This window comes from Chlamydotis macqueenii, chromosome 10, assembly GCF_036417535.1.
Source record: "Chlamydotis macqueenii isolate bChlMac1 chromosome 10, bChlMac1.mat, whole genome shotgun sequence".
Lineage (NCBI taxonomy): Eukaryota > Metazoa > Chordata > Aves > Otidiformes > Otididae > Chlamydotis > Chlamydotis macqueenii.
This window is the reverse complement of record NC_141565.1, coordinates 7,261,469-7,273,285: the sequence shown is the minus strand read 5'-3', so window position 1 is coordinate 7,273,285 and position 11,817 is coordinate 7,261,469. Positions and strand designations below refer to the sequence as shown.

Sequence of the window (11,817 nt, the reverse complement as noted above, 5' to 3'; positions counted from 1 at the left end):
CTCCTCGTGGCCCCGTCTGTAATTAGGCTGTAATTTAGGTGCTAGCTCCAATTAGAGAAGCGAGGTCCTCAGCTCGCATAGTTCGGCAGCGTAACCCCGGTGCCGAAGCCGCCCCGCCTGTCCCCTCCCGCTCCCCGGGCTGGTGTTCGGGGTGGGAAGCCACCGCGCCCGGCCAAGGCGCTGGTGCCAGCCCCGGTGCTTGGGAATCCGCCACCTCGTGGGGCTTCAACTAATGTGACTTGCATCTGTAATTTATTTTTAAAAGGGGATTCTTGCTTTCTGTCTCTCCAAGCTGCCTGCTGGCTGCTCCTGGATTTTCCAAGCAAAGGGAAGAGGAAGAGGGGTATGAATAAAATATCATGATGACAGCTTTTATATATATACATGAACCCGCTCCGCCAGGCTGCGAGCTCCATTTTTAAATAAGAAGCTCGACTCCGTTCCCAAGGGGCCGGGAGAACGCAGCGGGCTTTTAAGAGAAGGGACCAAAACAGAAGAGCATTTTCCTCTTCTATCACATCAGACTGGAGCTGGGTTAATTACGCTTCTCTGTCCTGATTTAAGCACGGGAGCTTATTCAGTACAACTGTTCCTTTATTAATGAATTGCAACCCAATTTTAACCAGAGGAAGCTGGCGAGGAGGAGGAAAAAAAAAAAAGAAACCTTTTGCCAGTGTGCTCTGTTTGCTGCTGCCTTTCATTTACATAACTTCAGAGTGATGCATTTTTTAAACCAACCTATTTCTGGGTCTGGCTGGACTGCATGGGTGCAGGGACATCCGTGCGGATGTGCCGCCCGGCATCTCTCCGTGCGCGGCCGGTGCTGCACCTCCTGCTGCATCCCCAACGGGCACGGTTGGGGTCCACCGCTGCGCCAGGCTGGGACCTGGCTCTCCCACGCCCTGCCGATGCCCGAGATGCCGTGGGCTCGCTCAGGCGCGTGTCACCGTGAGCTGAGGACACAGTGCCAGCCAGTCCCTACAGCAGCATCTCTGGGCCCTGGCCATGCCCTGGCCCGTGCTCCCTGGGTTGGAGCAAGGGGCTCATGCAAGGTGCCCCAGGGAGCAGGGGACACGCCGCCCCACTCCTGTGCCCGTCCCGCAGGGCATCGCTGGCACCTCGGGGTCCTGCTCTGCCTCCCGGCAGCATCAGGGGAGGGGCGGGCATCGCCGCCGTGCGCTGAGGAACCGGGGACATATGCTGCTTTTTCACGCTGCGGAAACAACACCTGCTCAGCTCCCTGCTCAGCCCCAGGCAGGCAAGAGGGGAGCCCACCACCCCAGTGTTCCCCGGGACACCCCCATCATGCCCCTGCCCCCTCAGCCTCCCTCTTCCAGCCCTGGGCATCCATGGGTGGCCTGAGCTCCGCAGCCCCATGGGACAGCACAGTTGCTCCCTGATGCCACGCAAGCGGAGAGAGCCAAGAGCAGCTTCCCAGCCCTGCGGTGTGCCGGGACCCGCCGTCGACACCCACCATCGACACCCGCCGTCGACACCCACCCTCAGCTCGCTCCACACGGGAGAGGTGCTGGGGTGGGGGGGCAGCCTCATGGATATTCATGAGCAGAGCGTTCGCCCATCAAAAGGCACAATCCTGTTTTCCTTTATAATATATCTGGTTAATGCGGACTTAATGAACGAATGAATAATAAATTAGTCCAATTTTGTTTTCTTTCTTCTTGGAAAGGCGGGCGCAAAGGGGGACTCTGTGCAGGTTTGATTGATAGCAGGGGCTTGCTGGGAGATCTGCTCCTCAAGCCCTTATTAAATATGAAACAAATAACGGTGCAATTGGTTTAATCTTGTTGCAGCGGCGGATGCCGGCTGGCTGGGGGGGAGAGGAGGAGGAGGATGGGGAGGAAGAGGGATTCTCCATTGCCTTGACCCCACGCTGGGGCAGGGCGCGAGGTCCCTGGGCAGGGGCAGGGCGCTGGGTGGCACGGCATGGTGAGCTGTTCTTGTTGCACCATTAACCGGAGCGGGGCTGTGGGAAGCAACCGGCACGGTGCAGTACTGGCCCAGCACGTGGCCTGGGGTGATGCAAATGGCATCGCGAGAGGACGCATGGAGTCCGTGCAACGTTGCACCAGCTTGATCATCAGAGGGTCTTCTGGGCTTGGTGGGATGATGTCCAAGGAGCTCCCACCAGGAGAAGGACAAGACGATGAGCTCCATCAGGGAAATGAGTCATGGCCACCCTCCATCAGGGCCATGTCCCACAGCCCAACCTGGGATGGCGAGAGGCCAGGGCTTCCCACACAGTGCTGCAGCTCACTGAGCCGGCGCTGCCTCTTCCGGCACGGCTCATTGAAGCCTTTGGGTTCATTTCACATCCCACCTGCTGATGCGAAGCGCCAGGAGAAGGTGTTGACTCACGGGCCACTGGCACATCCTCCGCTCGGCGAACCGCGGGAAGGCAGCTGCCCTGGACAAAGCCCACCCTGGTCAAGGAATGACCAGGGCTGGCACATGGGTCTCTGGGGACACAGATCCCTTCAAAAACACCCTCCTGGCCTCCAGCAGGCTTCAAGGTCTGGGCTCCATCCTGGACGATACCCAAAATACCCTACCAAGGTGCCCGAACTGCCCGGGCTCCCTGCAGAGCTGGCGATGGGAGCATCCTCCTGCCCCAGGAGCACAGCACCCACCTCTCCCCGCACAAGGGTGCTGGGCTCCCTGGGGGGAGAAGGACATGGGTGTCACGGGTGGTTTTCCCCATTCCCAGCCCCCCTCTGCCCTGCCAGGAGGGGATGGGCAGCTGGTGCCACCCAAAGCAGCGCCGAGGCCCTGCTTCACTCCGCAAGGCCATCCCTCTGCCCACGCTGGTGCCAGGGATGCCCCCGTCCCCCCCTGACCTGTCCAGGCAGGAGGAGATGGTGGGTGCACCCTGCTCTCTGCCCCAAACTACCCAGCGATGCCTTACGGCACCCAACTTCCACCAATGCAACCGGCATTTGGTGTGAAAGCTCCGCATCTCCAGGTAGCTTTCTGCTGCTATCACTTCAATCAAAAAAGGAGAAAAAAAAAAAAGCCCTTCCCAGCTGCCGTGAGTGCCGCGCCGCTCCAGCTGCCTTGGCCAAGCCGCCCCGCTTCCCTTTGAGGCTCAAAGCCCCTCGCTGGAGTCCCAGCCGCGGTGGGAAGCTGGGCTGGGGATGAAAGCACCGCTTACCTGCTTACTTCTGCTCCAGCGCCCAACGAGCAGCAACGCACGGATTACCAAAAATAATTCCCCCTAGAAAAGGAGAGAAAGAAAGAGGAAAAAAAAAAAATGAAAGAGAAAAAAAAAAAGAAAGATAAAAGAAAAAAAGCCTGTGCTGTGGGAACGACCAGCTAACCTCGAAAGCCTCTTACCTGGCTAGATTTAACTGCCTTTGTTGCTGCATGAGCCTGAAAAATCCCCTCTCACATCGTGTCGGCGTCGCTGGCAGCTCCGAGTTGCTTCCCTTTGTAATGAAAGGTGGCTCTGTGCGACGCGTGGCCCGGGCTCCTCTGCTCCCCTTTCGGGTTTCTCTCCTGGGAAACCCAGCTCACCTGCCACCCTTTTTTTTCCTTTGCGGGCCTGTGCTCAGTGTGCGCCGGGCTTCAGAAGCGACCCGGGAGGAGTTTGCCTGTGCTAACCAGCCACCCCAGCGTTAAAACGTCTCCTTGAGCCCGCTTGTCACCGTGATCTGAATTGAGGCACTTCCAGTGCCCAGGCTTCTGAGCTGCGTCCCCCCCCCCATTAATTAATTAATGGCTTTATTAATGCTGGAGGAATGGCAGCAGGTTGGACCTGGGGGCTGTGGACACGAGGAGTCCAGCTTGGGTGGTCCCAGAGTGTGAGGGTGAAGCCGGGAGGCTCTGCCCTGGTGGGACGCAGCTGCCCACCCACTCCCTGTCCCCGTCCTTCACCAGGGACAGACCCAGGGCCAGCTCTGCCATCGCGGCAGCAGTGCCACCCTCCAGCCGGCAACGCTGTGGGGCTGGGAGCGGGCAGGACACCGCTAAGCAGTGTCTTCTTGGATGGGCAGGACACCACCAAAGGGCAAGGGGGAGCTTTTGGGGAAGCAGCTGAGCAGGGACGTCAGTCCAAAGCACTGGCAAACTCAAGCCACGTACCAGCCAGCCCCGTGGGCCACCTTCCCTCGTGGTTTTAGGATGAAGTTGCTGCCCTCACAGGGTCCGCGTCTTGCAGCCTAGCGTCCCCTTCTCGCTGTCCCCTCTCTGCCTGGTGTGACGGGGAGTGCTCTGGGCTGGCGTCCCCAAGCCCGGGTGCCATCTGCGCTCTCCCTTTGATTTTTCTGCGGCTTGGCCCCAGCCCTTGGAGATGAAGGGGGAGACAAATTGGTTGTGAGACATCAAAGGGGGAGGCATGTGTGTGGCTGGGGCGCAGTGTCCCCTCCGAGCTGGCGTCATCCAGGGGGTGGGTGGCAGCCACCTCAGTTCAGAGGTGGTGGTACCCATCTCGAGGACACTGAGGGGTGCCCACGCTTTAGTGTTTTTGGGGGACCTGTGTGTGCCCCAGCGCCCCGGGCTGCGGCACTGGTGTGGGATGCACCTGCAGTCCCCAGTTGCCACACATCTGGGGACAGTGATAGCCCTGGCCCTGGCCCTGCCAGAGCTGGGTGGGCAGCGAGTGAGGAAGAAGCCGGTGATGATGCTCGGTCCGATGGTTTTGCTCTTTATCCCAGGGTGGGCACCCCTGTCCCAGGCTGTGCTCCCCGCATGCCCCCCATCCTGAACTGATCCCATCCCACCCCAGCAGTGCCCCCATCCCTGACTGTGCCGCACAACCCGTGCTGTACCCGCCCGCCCCCTCGGGGGTCCCGTGGGGATGTCGGGCAGCGCGGGGCGGGGGGAGGCTGCGAGGAGGCGGGGACCCCCGGCCGGGGCTGGGGGCCGGGGCCGGGGCCGGGCGGACCGGCCGTGCCGAGGGGAGGCTGGGGGCGGGGAGGGGGCGCTCGCCCCCCCCCTTTTTCCCGCTGCCCGCCCCCACGGCAGCGCGACTCGGCGGCGGCTGCAGACGGGGACGGCAGCGGCGCCGCGCAGGTAGGACCGGTACCGGTACCGGTACCGCGACCGGGGGACGGATCCGGTTGCCGGAGGGGGCCGGGAGCCAGCGGGGAGGGCGGTGCTGCCTGGCCGGCCGGGGAGAAAAGGCCGCCGGGATGGAGGGCTGGGGGTCCCGGGGACATCGCGGTGCGGCGAGGGGGCTTCTCGGGTGCTCCACACAAAACCTGGCCGTGGGACACTTCCGTGGGCGTGGGCTCGGGGCGCCGGCAGCCCGGTGGCAGGTGGATGGGAGCGGGAGCTCGGTGGGACACCTCGGCCGCTCGCTGTGTCCCCCACCGTGGCTGGGGACGCGGGGGCCTGGTGCCGAGCCCACCCGAGTGGGGGGGGGCACCCTTGGGGTGCAGGGGCCGTGCCCTGGGTGGGGGGGGCGAGCCCCGCTCTCCCCAGCAGAGCCCCGGACCACGAGGAACTGAGTCCCGGGGGTCCCGGCATCCCCCCAACCGGCCTCGGGGGGCAGGGGGGGGGCGGTGGCTCCGCGGGGGCGCGATGCGTGTGACACGGCCGAGCTCCCTGCTCCGTTCCCGGCTGCCGCCTCTTCCCGCTGCGATTTTTTTACCCTCCCATCCCCACGTCTACCTCTGCAGCCTCCGGTTTCTTTTTTATCCTTCCCTCTTGTTTCAAGATCTGTGGGTTTGTGTGGTTTTTTTTCCAGCCCCCTCCCCACCCCAGCCTGTTTTCTCATCCGTGTTCTCACTCGCTCAAGCCCTCGTCTTTGTTTCAGCTGGGAAAAAAAAAAAGAAAAGAAATAATTGCTTCCCTTGTAAAGTTGGCCCTGGCAGAGCAAGCCCCTGGAGAGCGATGCTGCCCGGGTGGCGCGGGAACCAATGGCAGCTCCAGCACGGGGGGGACGGGGGGACAGCCACTCACCCCAATAAATACCTGTCACCTCCCAGGGAGGGTGGCCTTGGGACGCCCTGCGATTGGGGGGCACCTGTGGTTTGGCTGAGGATCGCCCAGGTACCTCCCGGGCGCTGCATTCCCCAGGGTGGGCTCTTCTCCTGACACGATTTTCGCCGCGGGCCCTGTGGCTCGGTTTGGGCATCTCCATCGCTCGGGTCTGCGCGTGGTGCTGGTCCTGGGGGTCCTGTGGGGCTGCAGGGGCCTCGGCCGGCCTGGGATCTCGGAGGGGTTTGTGTTTCACATGTGCACTGCTACGCCAGGGTTCGCCTTTGTCTGGAGCGGGGACGGGGAACCAGGTGGGGGCCGGTCTTTTATTTTCCCTTTTGCGTCTGTCTTTGATACGGTCCCCAGGAGGGGATCTCCTTTCCCCAAGCCACCTTCGCTTCGCACTGCTCCTCCTTCACTGCTGGGATTCACACTGGCCCCAGGTAAAAGGAGAAGCTGGGACTGATCCGCGCTTCCTGCTCCCCGCACCGTGGGCAGGCCACCAGATCCCAGCTGCGATCCCCCCACGGAGCTGCTGTGCGGCCGGGTTTGGCCTCACCAGCTCAGGTATCGCCTGCCGGATGCCGGCAGCAGAATCTGGCCCCTTGTTTATAAGCGGGGCGGGGAAGTAGTTTTGTCTTTATCTCCATCCACTACGGAGGCCGGAGCTACAATTCCAACGGGATGCTGCGGATCGCTCCGGGCGGCAGCCGGCGTGGGTGCTACCCTCCAGGGGAAGGTGCCAGGGGGATGGCGTGGGCACCTCGAGTGGAGAGGAGCGACGAGATCTGTGGAGCCAGGATGGCGGGTTTAGCTGTGGTTTCATTGTCTGGTGCCTCCGTCTCCCCTCTGCTCTTCCTGGTCCCTTCTCCATCTCAGGTCCGGATCTAAAAGGCAGGAAGGAGGTGATGCTGGGGGTGGGTGGCACACAGTGGGCATGCGGGGTGTTTCGAGGGGTCCATGCACGCTAGGGTCTACGAAACACCTGCATGGATGCTGCATCCTCAGAAGTTTTTGTGGAGGATGCTCTTGTTTTTATCAAAGGTTTTGATAAATGAAATGAACGTGGGCTGCACGGGAGCGGAGCGCGAAGGTGCCGAGCCCCGCGCCGTGGGGTGTGCCAGCTGGGCCCACTCTGGCTCGCCGGTGTTGGCGTTGCCGCGCCAGCTACGTGGGCTGTGTTTGGAGGGATGACGTGTGCCGTGACGGGAGGGAGGGTGAGCAGTGGCCGAGCGGGAGCCAGAGCCGGAGCCCGGCCACGACCTGGGGCTGGTGTGGGCAACACAGCGGGGAGGGAGAGCTGGGGAGAGGGATGCACACGGGATGGCATCTTCCTCCGCTCTGCCCCTCCGCCTGCATCCGCGCTGCTGAGCTCCAGCGCAAGGTGCTGCGAGCCCCTGCCTGCCCCCTCCAAGCCTTTTGAACTCAGCCACAGGGAAGAAGGTCAGGCGTAGGGTTTCCTCCCATCCCTTTTTTCTTTTTTCTTTTTTTTTTTTTTTTTGCTTTTAGACATGAGACATTCCTGAGCGGATATTCGTTGCTGGGGCTGGGATGCCTCCTGCCAGACGAAACTAATGGGAAATGAGGGAATCGGTTTGGGGGTTTTCCTCTCGTGCTTTGACCCTTTGAGTTGTTGGAAAGCCAGCTGCAGATCAGCCCCGCACAGCGATTCCCGCCTCTCTCCAGCCAGGTGTTTCGGGTCTGTAGGTGGTTTGCAAACAAGTCATCGTGAGTACGGGAGCGCGGCTCGCGCTGTCGTGGTTACTGTGGCGGGTTATGTGGTTTTGTCTCTGTTCCACCCCCCCCGGATCAGATGTGTAATTATCAGAATCGGTGAATTGTGAATTAAAAAGCAAAAACCCTCGGTGAAATATTCATAACTCTGCCCTCAGCGAAGGGTCAGCCTTGGGAGCTGGGAAGCCCAGAAGAGCACTCTGCTGCTGTCCCATTGCCTGGCCACCAGCCCATTGCCCACTGTCCCGTTGCCCGCCATCCCATCGCCTGAGCAGCCGCTGGCATGGGAAGGAGAGGGAAGATGCAGTTAGGCAGGCAGGGAGCGGGTGACCTTGTGACGTCCCCGCCATCCGGCTCTGCTCCAGCACCTCTCGGTTTTGTCCAGGCACTAGACATCTCTGAAAGCTGTAATCTGCAAAGCCCTGGGGGGCTCCACACTGCTGGCTGCTATTATCCCCGAGACAAAGAGGGATAGGCAGGCAGATTACCTTGGCCTTTATTTTTTTTTCAGCTGGGAGCAAAGAAAAGCCTTAAATGAGCTTGCTGCCAGGGAGGGATCGGGGAGGGATCGACTGGGCAGAGCCCCCAGCCCCGTCCTCTTCCCTCCCCAGAAGCCGCAGGACCCCATCCCATTCCTCACTCCGAGAACGGCTCCTGCTGCCCCGTCGCTCCCTGGCTCCAAGGCCAGGCGAGGTTTTGGCTCAGGACTGGGGCTCCGTGCAGCACCCCGTAGCACCCTCGCCTTCTCGGGGCACATAGTGCCCGTGGCCAGGAACAACCTGACGCTCGTACCCATCTTGTACCCATCACCTCACTGCTGGCAGTTGCATTTCCAGGCTGGACCAGAGATGGGCAGAGGCAGGGCTCGCATGGATCTATCCTGTGCAGCTCAGCGCCCAGGCTTCTCTCCGTGCCAGAGACCACATCCCCAGCCAGGCTGGCCTTGCGCCGAGACGGCACCGCCATGGTGAGGGGCAGGTCCCCTCCATATGGTGCCCCTGGCCGGCTCCCAGCGCTGGGGCAGGTGCTCTCGTCTGGGCAACACAAAACCCTTTTGTCGGCACCCGCAGGGTTCCCCTCCCCAGGCAGGGACCCGTGCCAGCCCCTGCCGCTCTCCTTGCCCCAGCACCACCGGGGAAATGGCTCAGCCGGGCCAGGCATGGCTGCATCCTCCCCGGGCTCCCCACAAAATATGCTCTCCATGCAGCCAGCGTCCCCCCATGGTCCCCTCCGCTTTGAACGTTCCTGGGCAGCCCCACTGCCGACATCTATGCTGGGTGGGTTTTGTCAACCGGCTGCTGAAGCGCTGACGGTTTTATGCCTGGCACTTAATTATTTCCCCGATCGCCACTGCCATGTGCTGGCGAGCGGTGCTGGCTGTGACCCTGCCGAGCCTGGCTGCGCTGCCGCGGCCTGGGGAGCTGATGGCAGAAGCACGCACCACGTGGAGTTTAATTATTGGCTTTCTTCCTTAACAGAGTACATTGGCTGACCTTAATGCAATTAATTAGGGCTTAATCAACTTCTGGTGGCTCAGCACAGCACACAGCGATTCCTGCCTTTCCGGGAGAGTTTATAAGAGGTTAAAGTGGCTGAGGAAGGGTGGGATGTGGTGTGTGGGCTCTGTGTGGTTGTGCTGGCTGGTGGAGCCTGGTTAGCCAGGCACTGGGATGGGACTTGTGTGTCCTCCCAGACTGAGCTCGTTGCTGGAGGTACTGGTAAAGGCAGGTGGGAGGTGAGCTGGGCTTGGGGGCTGTGACTGGGGTGATGGCTCTGTGCAGAATTGCCTGTGTTGCTTGGTTTTGGCATCATGCTGAGCTTGAGGGTGGCTTTCTGCAGGGCTTACTCCTCCTTTTGTGCTCTCTGGGTGCTCTGCCAGTGATGGGGCTGTGGCTAGGCTGTGCATCCAGCAGCTGCTGGCAGGTGGCTCCTGGGTTTGCACCTGGGGGGTTGAAGGGGCTCCCCACACATCACCCCCATCATTGGCCCTGGAGACCAGAAAGGAGCTGTAAGTCACTGGCCCTCCCTGGCCAAGAGGGAGGCTCCTTCTCTGTGCCCAGTGGCATTTGCTAACTAACAGTGCTAATTAATATTGCAGGATGTCCCCAGCACCTCTGAGATGGGGCCCTGGCTCTACTCTCCATGGCTCCCTCTTGGCTTGCCTGCTGGGTGCCCCATAGCTTTTTGGAGCCCTTAAACAGGGACTGAGGTCTGGGTGTCCAGTGTGAGTATTTATTCGCATGTGTTGTGTTTCCAGCTGCTGGCTCTCCGGTTTCTGAGCCAGCAGGCACCCGTTGGCATACCTGGTGACTGGGTGCCTCATCCCTGGGCTGCTGGCTTCATCTGAGGAGTGGTGGCATCTCCTGGTGTCAGTTGTGGAGACAGGGACCAGGACCGTGGTGTGCCTTGCCCTGCCATGTGTTCTTCTGCCCTGTGTGCTCTGCGGCCTCCCTGCTTGAGCTGCTGTCCCACGGTGGCACGTGTCCCCTGTGTTTCTTGGGTCCCTGTGTCCCTGGCTGTCCCCTACTGTGGGGGCTCTGCCACCAAGCCCCTCGTGCAGGCAACCCAGGAGAGGGAGGTGGTGGCAGGAGCTGTGTCGGCTGCTGTTGCTGGCTTGTTTGCTCCAGTGCCAGTTCATTAATACCAAAGAGCTAATTAGGATTCTGCAGCCCTTCCCCCCCGTCCCACTCCTTTGGAGGCTGGAGGGTACATCTTGTCTGTGGGACTGCACTGCAGCCCTGCGTTAAAAGGATTTGGTCTGTCCCAGCCCAGCAGTTTGTGTCCCTTTCTCTGCTCCTGGCTGATCCACACAGCTAAAGCCTCCTGAAGCCCTGCGAACAGGGAGTTGTATCTGCCAATAATCCTCTGCTCCGCTGGGCAGGCTTCTCATATTATAGGTTATTAAAAATCCAAAACTTGGGCAGCAATAACTGCGGCCCCGGGGAGAGCCTGAGCACAGGTTGCTCCTGGTCAAACCCCACTCCGCCGAAAGGCTGCAGACGGAGGCGGCGCAGCTGGATATCATGGAGCATCTCTAGGCGAAGTCCAGCCCTTCTTGCCAGCAGAGAAGGGATGAGCCACCATCCTCTTCCTCACTGAGGAGTGAGTGGGGATTCCCACATGTTGCAGACTAAATCCTGTTTCTCCCCGCGGAAGCTGTGGGGAGCCCCAGAGGTGGAATAAACCCCGCTATTGCTGGGGCTCCCCGCCCCGGTGCCGACATCCGCTGGCCTCAGCATCTTCCCTGCCGCTGGGGCTGGGCAGGGGCAGGTCTTGTGCTGGCATCTTACAGGGCCAGCATAGAGCCAGCACTGCTCGCCTGCCACCTCTCTAGCACAAAACCAGCCTGTACTCCCAGTTTTTTGCTTTGCTTTGCAGGGAATTTACCCCAAATTTGGGATGCTGTTTCCCCCAGGACAGGGCAGTGATGCTGCTCCATCATTTTCCATGCAGGCCTGGAAAAGAGCGGCCCAAGTCTTGCTTCCTCAGGATGCGTTTGTCCCATGGGAAATCCAATCCACAAGAGATCTGTAATTACTTGTGATTTTATATTGTTGTTGGTTTTTTTTCTGAAAAAATATCGATTTCCCTGCAAGGAGTCTCACTGCAGCTCAAAATGTTTTATTGCATGGGTTGGGGGGTTTCCTTCTGGTTTTAAGTCAACATTTCCCCTTAAAATGTCACTCAGGAAAGGCTGCTTTTTTTAAAGTAAGTCTGATGACATTTTAAGTGGAGAAGAAAATTGATGCTTCGTTTCAAAATGTCAACTTTGAGTGGGGTGAGTTTGGGATTTTTTTTTTCCAGCGTTTCCCAGGGAAAAATGAAACAGTCTCATTAGATTCATGTAACCATTGCCCCCCACCCCATCACCCCCCAATTTTATTTTATTTTTTTTTTTTAACCTGACTTCATTTTTGTAGCAGAGAAACTTTTGCCAGGAGAAGTCATGCTCTGGTGGGATGCTGCCCTAGGAAGGGATGACTCCACCGCAGCCAAACCCAAGCCCTCTACGGCAAATCCTCCGCCACCAAACTCCGGCGGGGACCTGTTGGGAGAGCCTCCGTCGCCCCCGGCCGGCTTCAGTCACTGCGGGAGGGATTAATGGCACATCCAGGTTTTGAAGCTCTCCTCTTTCTGCTTTCCCTC

At 60.0% G+C, this 11,817-nt stretch overlaps 2 long non-coding RNA genes across 3 annotated transcripts; one reads left to right on the top strand and one right to left on the bottom strand.

The window, feature by feature from the left end:
* Nucleotides 1-1,780: 1,780 nt before the first annotated feature.
* On the bottom strand, nt 1,781-3,662 carry LOC147599504 (uncharacterized). Of its 2 annotated transcripts, none has more exons than XR_015259593.1 (3): nt 3,352-3,662; nt 3,170-3,232; nt 1,781-2,441 (listed from the first exon to the last, which is right to left on the bottom strand). It is a non-coding gene; the product is annotated as an uncharacterized LOC147599504 (long non-coding RNA). The 2 variants fall into 2 exon arrangements; XR_015259594.1 differs by having other exon boundaries at nt 1,781-2,425.
* Nucleotides 3,663-4,893: 1,231 nt separating this feature from the next.
* Nucleotides 4,894-7,801, top strand: LOC147599503 (uncharacterized). Its single transcript, XR_015259617.1, has 3 exons — nt 4,894-5,028; nt 6,304-6,504; nt 7,447-7,801. It is a non-coding gene; the product is annotated as an uncharacterized LOC147599503 (long non-coding RNA).
* The last annotated feature ends 4,016 nt before the right edge of the window (nt 7,802-11,817 follow it).